Below are 13,615 nucleotides of genomic sequence, written 5' to 3' on the forward strand. Positions count from 1 at the left end.
CCATTTAACCTTTCACTCCCTGGCCCCTACACGGCCAGCTGGTAACTGGCTTGGAAGCCTACACAGGCTCCCTTCCCTGCCTTCTTCCTTTCCTTTCATGGTAGCGGATACACTACTCAACACAACTCTTATCTTGGGGGGTGCCCATGTCTGCAGGGAATAGCTATCATAACCAAGCTCAACTTGCAAAGCTATCACTGCCCTAGAGAGCCCCTTCGTTCCATCATCATTGGAGGTATATTATGGATTCTGTACGTGGTGGGTGCTCAATATATGCTGAGTGAAGTCTGGGGTTAATGTGAGGATTCTATCAGAAGAAGAAAGTGAATAACAAATAGTAGAGAAATGAGGCTCCACCAGTTAAACATCAGAAAATGAGACTATTTCTAGTTCAAGAGAACTTGAGGAAAGAGGCTTTAGGGGGAAGATGTGCTGCTTAGTTAAGTAAAGATAACTCGATTTCAAATGTAAAAATTCCAAAATAACCTGTGTAAGAAAGGATCGTGTTAAAAATTTTAAAAAGACAAGTGCCTTCTTTGATGTGGTCAGACTCTGTAATTGAGGTATCAGTGGGGAAAGTGGGGAGAGTATAATGTTTTGAGATGTGTCTCTTGTGTTGGAAAATTCCGAAGAGAGGTCAACTTTTCCTTACTCCATAGTCCAGATCTTTCAGAGCTCCTTAGGCTGATCAGGCACATTCACCCTGCCAATGGATGACTCTGTCTGTCTTAAATGCTCCACAAGAAGTGCCACCACAGAGTTGTTGTTATGGACTGAATCCCACCAAGATTCATATGCTGAAATCTTACTCCCCACAAAGTGTGATATATTAGAAGGTGGGGCCTTTGGGAGGTAATGAAGTCATGAGTGTGGGGCCCTTGTGGATGGGATTAGCACCTTTATAAAAGAGACTCCAGGGAATATCTCTGCTCTCCACCACGTGAGGATACAAGGAGAAGTTGGCCATCTGCAAATCAGAGGAAGAGGGCTCTAACCAGAACCCAACCATGATGGCATCCTTAACTTGGACTTCCAGTCTCCAGAGCTGTGAGAAATAAGTTTCTATTGTGTAAGGCACCCAGTCTATGGTATAATTTGTTATAGCAGTCAGAATAGATTCACACAGTTGTGTTGAACATGAAGCAGGCATTGTGGATTTGAGCAGCCCCTACTGCACTCAGCCTTGGAGCTCTTGGAGAATACTGAGATTCTTATCCCTGAGGCGGCTATACTCTTACTTGTATTGTTTTAACTATTAGAGGGATATACAAGTTAAAGCTAGAATTAGAAAATAATATTTCTTGGTCCTACTGTTCTTTCTTTTTCCACAAGGATTTGCTAAGTGCTCACAAGAGCCCATGGGGTGTCTGAGTGGCTCAGTCGGTTAGGCATCTGACTTTGGCTCAGATCATGATCTCACAGCTCATGGGTTTGAGCCCACATCAGGCTCTGTGCTGACAGCTCAGAGCCTGGAGCCTGCTTCAGGCTCTGTGTCTCCCCCTCTCACTGCCCCTCCCCCAGTCATGATCTCAAAAATAAATAAACATTAAAAAAATTAAAAAAAACAGAGCCCCCAAAACTGTTCTTGGCCCTAGGATGATCAAGATGAGTTAAATAGACTCTCAGAATTATTTTCATATAGAGTAAATATAGTTGCAAAAATATATACTGGGTAACAAATTGAGAGCATCCATTGGGTCAAAGATGGTGGTAGAGGCACAAGTGAGGCAGGAATCACGTGAGGAGAGTTTCAAATGATGGGCACAAATGTGAATAAAGGATGTGGGCAGCCATATAACTGTTCTCCAATTGCTGGCTGTACATTACTTCTGGAATATACTGTCACTAAGTATGCTATTTCTCAAAAGCATCTCACTCCTGGGCATTGGAACAAATACATGGTTCTTTAATATAATGTGTCTCAAAGAATTATTTTCTATCTTGTCAGCAACAAAAAAGTAATAATTCTGTGCTTTAAAGAATGAGTTGAAGGTGATACAGTGACAGAAAGATTTAAAAAACTCCACCCAAATGGATAAACGCTGCACACAAAAAGAGTATATTTAGGTAGCAAAATCACTTAGGAGCAAGTCGTCGAATATTGATTGGATGATGCCGAGAAAAGAACACACTTGCCATATTCTTTGAAATTTGAAGATATAGCTTCATATGCTTTATGGAGCTTAACCTATTTGAATAAAAATGAAATATCTCCAGGCTAGGAAGAATATAGCTGTGGTCTGCTGCTGGTTCCTTAGGATTGCAGCTCAGATGTAAAAGGTGGGGATTCAAAAGGCATAGATTTTTGGTTTATGCTTCCTGCTGGGTCAGACATGCAGGGGGAAAACCAAGGCAAGAGAACACTGACCAGTTTGCTTGAGGAAAGAAAGTAAAACTTGAAGTGTGTGACAAGATTTTTCTCTTGGAGATTAGCAGTTACTTTCTTTGTAATCTCTCTCTCCCTCCTGTTTTTGTTCTGTTCTATTTTGTTTTGTTTTGGTTTGTTTCTTCTTCTAAACTGAGCAAGTAACTTCCTCAAGGGCCAGATTTTTACTTAGTTACTTATTTATTTACTGGAGTTCAATAATTATTTATTGGGGAAAAAAATGGCTGATAAAACCCCAGACCCCGGCTTAAACCATCCCCTTGCGCTCACATACACGTGACACTCAAAACCCACATGACTGCAACACCAGATTTGCTGAACAGCAGAGGTGATGCCCTCCGGTGTCTCACCCCTGCCACCCTCTGACCCTAGCCCGGGGGAGGGTGGGAGTCTAGTAGACTTACCTAGAGAATTATTTCCGGGTCAGAGTCTAAGTCCTCTCCCTGATGGTTCTGAATCTGACTCCACTTCCTGTACAGGGAGGCCACCTGGGCACTGGTGATAGAAAACTATGGAACACTTCTCGAATTTGCGTGTCGTCCTTGCCAGGGGTGATGCCAATCTTCTCTATATCGGTCCAATTTTAGTCTATGTGCTGCGGAAGCCAGCACAAGGGCAGGATTTAAATCACACAGCTTTTTAAAAGAAATATTGACTTAGCTTACGTCTGTTTGGTATAGCTTAAAAATGTTGCTCTGCTAAGGACTTCAGTGATAACAGTGTTCAAATATTTTGGAAATACCAGGAGATTATGTTCTGCATAGATTGGGCATGGGTCTAAACTTCATTGTTTTTGGCAACTTTTATGCCCCAGAGACTCAAAAGTCATTTGTCAAATGGTCTTATATATCTTATTACAAAACCTAATCAGAAAGCTCTAGTTATTTGGAAATAACTTTTAAAAATGTATAACCTTTAACACAATGCCAACAATAAAATTTTCTTTAGCTCTTGCACTGAATATGCTTTAGTTTATTGCTTCATACAATTAAAAAAAAAACTTGAATAACAAATCTAAATATTCTCAGAAGTCTAAATGCTTTTAGCGGGAAAACAAACAAAATGAGTTAGGCTTCAAATTAAAAGGTCAAAAGAAACAGATTTGGTAAAAATATTTATCCATATCAAGTGAGTCATTGTTTCCAGTTGGATAAACACATTGAGAATTACTTAAAATAGTTTCTGGGAATTTCATTAATTCTTGATGTCTTATCAACATTCGATTTGCTTAGAGTCGTGCCCCTGACTCACTTTGGAAAGGCTATGCAGCTGTTTACAGATTCGGCAACAATTTAAGACTAGCAGAAATATCCCAGCAAGTACTAGGGCTCTGTCCTCACCACTGTTGTAATTAGACCCACACCCAAGGGGAATTAGAAGCAGAATTGACTTGAGAAGAAGGTTCCAGAAACCTAGGTTCTAATCCCAGTTCTGCACTCAACATGATCAGAGGCTCTGTTTATAAGACTGTGTGGGTGCTGCCCCTGTCTTTAATCACTAGTCTTTTTTTTTTTTTGACATTTTATCTTATTCTCATTCTTTTTTTACTATTTTTAAAATTGAAGTATAGTTAACATACAGTGTTAGTTTCAGGTATAAAATACAGTGATTCAACAATTCTATACATTATTCAGTGCTCATCATGATAAGTGTACTCTTATCCCCATCATCTATTTCATGCATTATCCCACCTACCTCCCTTCTGGTAACTATCAGTTTATTCTCTGAATTTAAGTCTATTTGCTTTTCTCCTTTTTTTTCTTTTTTCACTTGTTTTGTTTCTTAAATTCCACATATGAGCGAAATCATATGGTATTTGTCTTTCTCTGACTGATTCATTTCACTCAGCACAATACCCTCTGGATCCATTCATGCAGGTGCAAATGGGAAGATTTCTTTCTTTTTCATGGCTGAGTTTTATATATATATATATATATATATATATATATATATATATACCACTTCTTTTTTATGCATTCATCTATCGATGGACACTGGGCTGCTTCCATAGTCTGGCTATTGTAAACAATGCTGCAATAAACGTAAGGATACATACATCTTTTCAAATTAGTGTTTTTATTTTCTTTAGGTAAATACCTAGCAGTGGGATTGCTGGATCATATGGTAATTCTATTTTTAGTTTTTTGAGGAACCTCCATACTCTTTCCCACAGAGGCCGCACCAGCTCACATTCCCACCAACAGAATCATTAAAATTCTTAAAAGTCCTCACTGCCTTCATGCCCTCACCCTCATTCCTCACTTGACGTTTATAATCTGGCCACCTCTCTCTCCACTCTGTTGTCAGCTGACTGAAAAGCTGACCATGTTCTTCTATTCATCAAAACCAATAGTCTTTACTTTGTCCTCAGACTCTGTGTTTCTATGCGTGTCCTGCATTGGTTGACAAAACCTCCCTCCCTTCCTCCCAAGACCCTAAGGAAGTGATGACATTTTAGGCCTCTTTCTGCCTCTCATGGCCTCTTTCTTTCTCTTCCCATCCCCCAACGTGAGAAGTTTCTGGAGCTCTTGTTCTCAGCCAGCTTTCTTCTCTCTGGCCTCTTCCACTTCAGTCTTCCTCACTTTGACAACTATAGCTATTGTGCAATGCTTGTGAATGATTCTACAGTGTACCTCTCTGGTGCTCTTTCTTGACTATTGTACATCTCCGCATGTATGCCCCCTGATATCTTGATGAAGCTGGTTCCCAACTGAATTATCACTCTCCTTTCCAAACCAGCTCTTCTCCCAACCTACTGGTTTGTATTGCTAACACTGTGATGAAACTATATAAGCGTTTACATTCTTCTTGTCTCTTCCTTCAGTAGTTATCTGTGTCTATATTTTGTTTTATAATTTGTTTCAGATTACAGTCTTGTACCTTCTATTTCATTTAATTCTTTTTTTCCTCCCAGGAAAATAAATATAGTCTTTGATCCATACAAGTCACATGACCACTTTCAAATTGCTTGGAGAAGTAATATTACATTTCAAATATTTTGACTTGTTGCTGAGATTTTAGTTAATATGGATATAACTTAGAAATATTTTGCATTCTGGGGTGCCTGGGTGGCTCAGTCGGTTGAGTCTGACTTCGGCTCAGGTCATGATCTCCCAGTCCGTGATTTCGAGCCCCACATCGGGCTCTGTGCTGACAGCTTAGAGCCTGGAGCCTGCTTCAGATTCTGTGTCTCCCTCTCTGCCTCTCCCCCACTCATGCTCTCTCTCTCTCTCTCTCTGTCAAAATAAATATTAACAAAATTTTTTTAAAATACATAAATAAAAAGGAATATTTTGCATTCTCAGGGCACCTGGGTAGCTCAGTCAGTTGAGCATCCAACTCTTGATCTTGGCTCAGGTCATGATCTCACGGTTCATGAGATAGAGCCCTGCCTGGGGCTTTGTGCTATCAGCTTGGAATTCTCTCCCTGTCTCTCTGACCTTTCCCAATTTGTGCTCTCTCCCTGAAAATAAATAAACTTAAAAGAAAAAGCATAAGAAAAGAGATGTTTTGTATTTTTCACACATATGATGTATAAACTTGTATATAATATTACATACATTTTATCATATCTATCTATACCACAATTTACAAATACAGAGATAGTCAAAACCCTTCCTCTATGCGTAAGTGAAGGTTATACTATAAGTTTTAATATTTTAAATTATATTTAGGGGCGCCTGGGTGGCGCAGTCGGTTAAGCGTCCGACTTCAGCCAGGTCACGATCTCGCGGTCCGTGAGTTTGAGCCCCGCGTCAGGCTCTGGGCTGATGGCTCGGAGCCTGGAGCCTGTTTCCGATTCTGTGTCTCCCTCTCTCTCTCTGCCCCTCCCCTGTTCATGCTCTGTCTCTCTCTGTCCCAAAAAAATAAATAAAAAAAAAAAAAAAAAAAAAAAAAAAAAAAAAAAAAAAAAAAAATTATATTTAAAGACTGAAGGGTGTATAAATTTGCTAGATATTTTCCTAAAGTGTATTTTCAACAAAAAGTTAAAATATCTCTATACCCTATTAACTTGTCTTAAAATATTTTTAAAATTGATTGTTATTATTTATATTCACATAATTTCAGGCTTATAAAAAAGTTACAAAAATAATACAATGAATTCCTGTCTTCACCCAGCTTCCCCAAATGTTAACATTTTATTACATTTGCTTTTCTTTTCTCTGTCTACACACACATACACACACACACACACACACACACACACACACACACACACACACATTCACACACCCCTATGTTTTCCTGAAACATTCAAGAGTAAGTTGAAGACATGATGTTTTTTAATGTTGAAATACTCTAGTGTGTGTTTCGTGTTTTTTTTAATTTCTACTTATTTTCTATTTCTATTTCTATTTTTTATATCTATTTATTTATTTTGAGAGAGACAGAGGCAGCATAAGTGGGGGAGGGTCAGAGAGAGAGAGAATCCCAAGCAGGCTCTGTACACAGAGCCTGATGCAGGGTTCGAACGCATGAAGCCCTGAGATGATGCTGAGCCCAAATCAAGAGTTGGAAGCTTAACCAACTGAGCCAGCCAGGCACCCCTCCAGCATGTGTTTCTTAAAAAAACAAGTAATTCTCTGTACAACCAAAGTATAATCATCACTTAATTTTTTAAAACTAAAGTAATATGCACATGTTGAAAATGTAATAGTGTATAACTGTTGAGGATGAAAAGCAACAATACCCCTCTCCATTTTCAGCTCTACTTCCTTGAACTGGGAAATATTAATTATTAACTATTTCTATTTTCATCCTTCATGTAATTTCATCCTTCATGTCTCTGATTCTACATAATACAATTCTACCACTATTTATTGGCTGATTCATTCACCTAATAAATATTTCTTGAGCTATTTCTATATGGTTGGCCCTATGTTTTTTTTTAAAGTTCATTTAAGAAGTATCTATTTACTGGGGCACCTGGGTGGCTTAGTTAGTTAAGTGTTCATTCGACTTTGACTCAGGTCATGATCTCGCAGTTCCCAGGTTGGAGCCCCACATCAGGCTTTGTGCAGACAGCTCGGAGCTTGGAGCCTGGAGCCTGCTTCGGATTCTCTCTCTCTTTCTCTCTCTCTCTCTCTCTCTCTCTCTCTCTCTGCCCCTCCCCCACTCGCACTCTGTCTCTGTCTCTCAAAAATGAATAAATGTAAAAAAATTTAATAAAAAAAGTGTCTATTTACCCCTTGCTAGAAAGATGTGGATATTCAGTGCAGGTGTATTTTGTCTTCTTTCTATTCCCAACTTTTGATAGTTATTAAGCTATAATTTTGTTTATTTCCTTGATTATCTTTGAACATTTATATAACATACTTAAATAAAAACAAATAAATAACATCTTAATTTTCTTAACTTAATAGTATTCGATGCAGAATCTAATAACAGTCTGGGCTATATTTTCTTCTCTGTGGCCTATTTGTTATTTCAAAGAGAATGCTTCTAACAATCAGGTCCAATGGGTCCACTTTCAATGCAATCTATTAATTTCAGTTTGTATCATGTTTAAACAATGACTTTTCCAGTTTTCCTTTTCAAATAGTTTCTTATCATCCTTTTATTAAGAGAAAAGACATTCTTTTTTTTAATTTTTTTTTACATTTATTTATTTAAAAAATTTTTTTTTAACGTTTTTATTTATTTTTGAGACAGGGAGAGACAGAGCATGAACAGGGGAGGGTCAGAGAGAGGGAGACACAGAATCCGAAACAGGCTCCAGGCTCCAAGCTGTCAGCACAGAGCCCGACGTGGGGCTCGAACTCACGGACTGCAAGATCATGACCTGAGCTGAAGTCAGCCGCTCAACCGACTGAGCGACCCAGGCGCCCCTACATTTATTTATTTTTGAGAGAGAGACAGAGCACAAATGGGGAGGGGCAGGGAGAGAAGGAGACAGAATCTGAAGCAGGCTCCAGGCTCTGAGCTGTCAGCACGGAGCCCGACATGGGGCTTGAATTCACAAACCGTGAGATCGTGACCTGGGCCGAAGTTGGACACTCAACCAACTGAGCCACCTAGGAGCCCCAGACATTCTTTCTTCCACATTCCATTGAAGTTGACTGTTTTTATTCATTCTACCTGTTGTTTAGAATGTGTCTTTTTCTGAAAAGAATAGCTTTGTGGGAGCCACTGACTTCTTGTTTTAATTGGACATGATCAATTTCTATCTCCATCGTGAAACTGTCATCCTGGAACTTTTTTTCCTTGGGACATTGGGTTAGAGACATATTTCAAGGATCTCAAATCTACCTTCTTTCTTGGACTTTCATTATATTATGTTAGAAAGTATCCTCAAATAATTTCCTCAGAAAGGATACACTGAAAATGCACTTACTGGTAGTTTGATATTTGCATATCTAAGTACCCTTCCTTGGCCCTTGCACTAGATTGGGATGTGGAATCCTAGGTTCCAGATAATTTTCCCTGAGGACAGAGAAAGCGTTGCCCTCCTGTCTTCTGGCCTCCAGTATTTCTGCTAAGATGTTCAGTGAGAGTTGTTCTCATTTGCATGTGATTTATTTTTTTTTCCTGAAGCATTTATGAGCTTGTTCTGGTCATTAGTGTTTTGAAATTTAACAAAGGTGCTTTAGGTGTGGATCTTTTAAAAGTACAGCCTGCTTGACCTTTGTGGTACTCTTTTAATCTGAAGATGTGTGTCTCTCATTTTCCCCTTTTACAGTAGTGATAATTTTCTCTAGTCTGTTTTCTGTGTTCTTTCCCTTTCACTTTTACAGGTCAGATATGGGTGGTTTGTATTGTGTTGGTCTGGTTGGGCTGCGACTTCTGAATTCCTTTGCCTGTAGGTTCTGGGTTAGATTTGCTGTAACAGGCGTTTCTGTGAGACCTGGAGGACCAGTGTGAAACAGCAGACTTTGCTCTCTGAAGGTTGTCATGCGGAGATGTGGTGACAGGTTGCAGAGGGTCAGGAGGTTCCATATTGTACCTGTTCTCTGCTCCAGTTCTTACTTCTGACTGTTGACCATGTAGACAAAAAGAAGCCCCAAGCCCTCCACCAGATCCTTAGCAGCAGACCCACAGAACAAATGGAAGTTGGCCATAGACAACGCCGCCCCACCTCTGTCGCCCGGGAACTTTCTCTTTGCAGTCCCGTTGGGAAGCTGAGCCTGGTTAGGTTCTCAAGATGATTTGTGGGTGACCCCCCTCACCTCTTGGACCCTATCTTCCCCAGCCCCTCATAAAACTGTGTGAGATTTACTACCCACAACAAATCTCTTATCCTGTTGCTCATGGTAACTCTGCTTGCCTGATTAAACCCTGCCTGATTATAACCTCCTAAACCGAGATTTATCTCTCTTAATTTTTCTCAATTTTTAAGTTTTTTTTTTTTCTCTATTTTCTGGGAGATTACCTTGACTTTAAGTTTAATTTCCAAGAGTTCTCTTTTGTTGTCTGTTTAAATTTTATACCATCTTGTAATACCTTCCTGAATTTTTCCACGAATACTATTAAAAGCAGTTTTTCCTTCTTAATATCTTAAATTATCTTTATTTTATGGAATCAGTCATTTTCCCCATTTATCTCAATCTTATTTTCTTCATGTTGTTAGATTTCTTCTAATGACTAGAGATTTCAAGTGGTGATAACTGCAAATGGAGAATGGAGATTCTTCTAGAAATATGGTTTTCACCATTTTATTGGCAGATTTGTTGTCTCTTCAGATCTGTTTGTTCTCACAGGATTATTCATGGGGTTTTTTTGTGAGGGGAGGGATAGCTAGAAGGTGGAGAGACAAATGCTTGTGCTCAGGTGCCAATTTGGCCTGGAACTTTCCATCAGTCCTTCATCACATGCTTCTGATACTGTTTTCTTTCCATCTCCCCATCAACTCTATAGTTGAATGTGTCTCTGATTCTGGTTTCCATGCTTCCAGTGTTCTCTGCTCATTTACCCTAAACTTTGTTCAAAGATTAATTCTCTTATAGTGTTGCTTCAATTACAAAAATTTTCTCAAAAAATTCTATGGCTCCCTGTTGCTTTTATGTATTTTTTTAATGTTTACTTATTTATTTTGAGAGAAAGAGAAAGAGAGAGAGAGAGAGCAGGGGAGGGGCAGAGGAGGAGAGAGGGAGGGAGAGAGGTTCCCAAGCAGTCTCTGTGCTGTCAGCACAGAGCCCCACGCAGGGCTCAATCCCATGAACTGTGAAATCATGACCTAAGCTGAAATCAAGAGTCAGATGCTTAACTGACTAAATCACCCAGAGGCCCCTCACAGTTGCCCTTAAAGTTAATACCAAGCTTCTTACCCTGATTATGGTCATTCTCACCTAAACCCTACTCATGTCTTCATTTTCTTCCTTCACATCTCTACCTAGCAAAGCCTAATGTTTTTTGAACATCTGGTCAATATCACTTTCCCAATGACCAATTTCTCCATTTTAATTTACTCTCACATTATACTTAGCAGGAGCAACATCCTGTATGATATTACAACTATATAGCATTCTTCTTTCTCCCATATTAGAATGAAATTTCCTCTGAGGTAAGGGCTTTATTTTAACATCTCTTTCCTCCCCAAAGCATAGCAAGTATCTGGTGAAAATGCATTTTCTTAATAAATTAGTGCAGGGATATATATCTGCATTTTTAAGCGTCTTTGCATTTCAGTTTCCTGAAAAATGAGCATAATACCTGCCCTGTGTTAGTGGTGCCTGCTTATAGGAAGAAAAAGCAGATATAGATTTGTCTAAGGACCTCCTCTTATTTTTTAGAAGCATGTGTTTGGATTCTAGAACATTATCTTGCTTATCATCCTGTCTTTGTGCAAAGCCTTGTTTCCATACATATAAAAGTTAGATTGGAATAATTTAGTTAACAGTATTCCCTGACAACAAATTGTTTTGGGTATATCCTGTGTCCTTCATGATTTGCCATAAATGTCTGAGCTCTTATTCTTACTCCAGAAGGGAAAGCTACTGGTTCTGTGGAAAAAGAGCCTGAAGCCTTGGGCATGGGTTTGTTTGTTTGTTTGTTTGTTTGTTTTTGAGAGACAGAGAGAGAGCACAAGAGCGAGTTGCGGGGGCAGAGGGTGAGAGAAAGAAAATCTCAAGCAGGCTCCTCACTCAGCATGGAGCCTGATGTGGGGCTTAATCCTACGATCCTGTGATCATGACCTGAGCCGAAATCAAGAGTCAAATGATCAACCACCTGAGCCACCCAGGCTCCCCTCATTTGTGTTTGAAAGTACATTTGCTAGAAAGTATAACCTTATTAGAAGTGAGCAGTACTCACTATATTCTTAAATTTGGTGTCAAATGAGGACTCTTGCGATCAAGATAATAAAATCAAATAAAGCATATTCTTGGCAAAATGGTAAACATGTCTTTCTTCCAAATTACTCTAGTAATAAGCCATTACTAACATCTTGGTTTGAATTTTCTGATATGAATCATTACATTGATTCATCCACTCACTTCTTCATTTATTCATCCATTCATGCGAAAACGTTCACAAACCCTGTTACCAGCATGTGTCTTAGCATGATGATCAAGACACAGACCAAGCACACGGCCTCACGGGGAGGACAGACAATCACAGGAACACAATAAGTGCTATGTTAGGAGGAAACCCAAGTGAAGAGGAAGAAGATTCAACTCAGCCCATGAGAGTCAGGGACAACTTCCTGGAGAAATGATGCTTGTTCTTGATTATTATGAAAATTGAAACTGTAGCGGTTGTCCTCAGAATTATAGCCAGCTTCTTGCCTACTGTGAGCATTTGTGAACAATTCTGTGATACAGATTCCCGCATGGAGAAAGAGTCAGCTTGTGTGTTTTGACAGGGGGATGCCTTGGACACCCACCATGTCCCCTCAACCAGGTCTAGGGAATATTGCAGATTGGCACTTCTCAAAATGGCTGCATGTCAGCATTGTCCAGGGGGGTTTCAAATGCCCACGCTCCATCCCTAGAAAGGCTGATTAATTGTTCTGGGGCAGGGGCAGAATTTTTTATTTTATTTATTTATTTTTTTAATTTTTTTGAACGTTTTTTATTTTGTTCTTGACAGAGAGAGAGAGAGACAGAGCAGGAGCGGGGGAGGGGCAAGAGAGAGAGAGGGAACACCAAATCCGAAGCAGGCTCCAGGCTCTGAGCTGTCAGCACAGAGCCCGACGTGGGGCTTGAACTCAGAAACTGCGAGATCATGACCTGAGCTTGAAGTCAGACGCTTAGCTGACTGAGCCACCCAGGTGCCCCAGGGGCAGAATTTTTTAAAAGGTGCCCCCATAATTCTAAGTGCAGCAACACTGCACATTACCAAGAGCCAAGGAGCCACCAGAAGCTGGGGGCGGGGCCTGGATCAGATCCTCCCCACGTGCTTCCCAGGGAGCACCGCCCAGCTGCCACCTTGATCTGGAACTTCTAGCCCCAGAACTATGACAGAACACATTTCTGTTGTTCAAGCCACTCAGTGTGGGGTGATTGTTTACACCACTGTAGCTAACTAATACAGTATTTAAAAATGAATTTAGCCCTAGTCTGGTCAACTCAGCTATTCTCATTCCTACGGTGGTGAGTACGTTGCCCTATCCCACTTCCTGTGAGCCAGCAAAGGCAGGTAGACTGCTTGCGTGAGTGAGGAGGGTGCAAAGCGTATGTGGCCTGGGCAGCTGGGGTGGCTCAAGCATCTCTGAGGCCGTCTCCTGCCACAGTCTGACTCACCACAGCTGCAGGCAGGGACAGAAGAGAGCACTCCGATCCCTCAGGCTGTTTAGAAGTGCCGTGTACTAGCATTTGTAAGGATCTCTCAGAAGCGACCCACTTATTTGTAAAAGTGAAATGTGTGTGTGTAGCATTAATGTGTCCCTGTGCCAGTGCGCGTGCGTGCGTGTGCCTGTCTGTCTGTTGGCGTGAGGACACCTGAGCATACATCTCTCTCTGGTTTTGGCTCTGAGACAAATGCAGCACTGGCCAGGCCTGCGAGGCTCTCCCCGACCTGGTGAGCTCTTCTCTCTCCATTTCCTGGCCATCTTGTTCCCTCCCTTCTCAATATTCCAACCTTCTACCTTCCTTCTTTTCATTTTCCCACTGCCCAAAATACTTCTAGAGCTTCTGGACGTGGGAGGAAGACACTTCCCAGTCATTTTTCTCCTTGATCCCCTAGGTGGGCGGGATGTGTAGAGCAAAGGCTTTCTAGGCCTTCGTGAAGTGGCTCTGTTTTGTTCTGTTTTGTTTTTGCTCTCCCGTTCTGTTTGCATGTTTGTACCATGAC

General features: G+C 40.5%; 1 non-coding gene across 1 annotated transcript; it reads right to left on the reverse strand.

Moving 5' to 3' along the window:
- Window positions 1–2,891: 2,891 nt before the first annotated feature.
- LOC131486394 (U6 spliceosomal RNA) lies at window positions 2,892–2,997 on the reverse strand. The gene has a single exon (XR_009249307.1). It is a non-coding gene; the product is annotated as a U6 spliceosomal RNA (small nuclear RNA).
- Between the last annotated feature and the right edge of the window lie 10,618 nt (window positions 2,998–13,615).

This window comes from Neofelis nebulosa, chromosome 9 (assembly GCF_028018385.1).
Source record: "Neofelis nebulosa isolate mNeoNeb1 chromosome 9, mNeoNeb1.pri, whole genome shotgun sequence".
Lineage (NCBI taxonomy): Eukaryota > Metazoa > Chordata > Mammalia > Carnivora > Felidae > Neofelis > Neofelis nebulosa.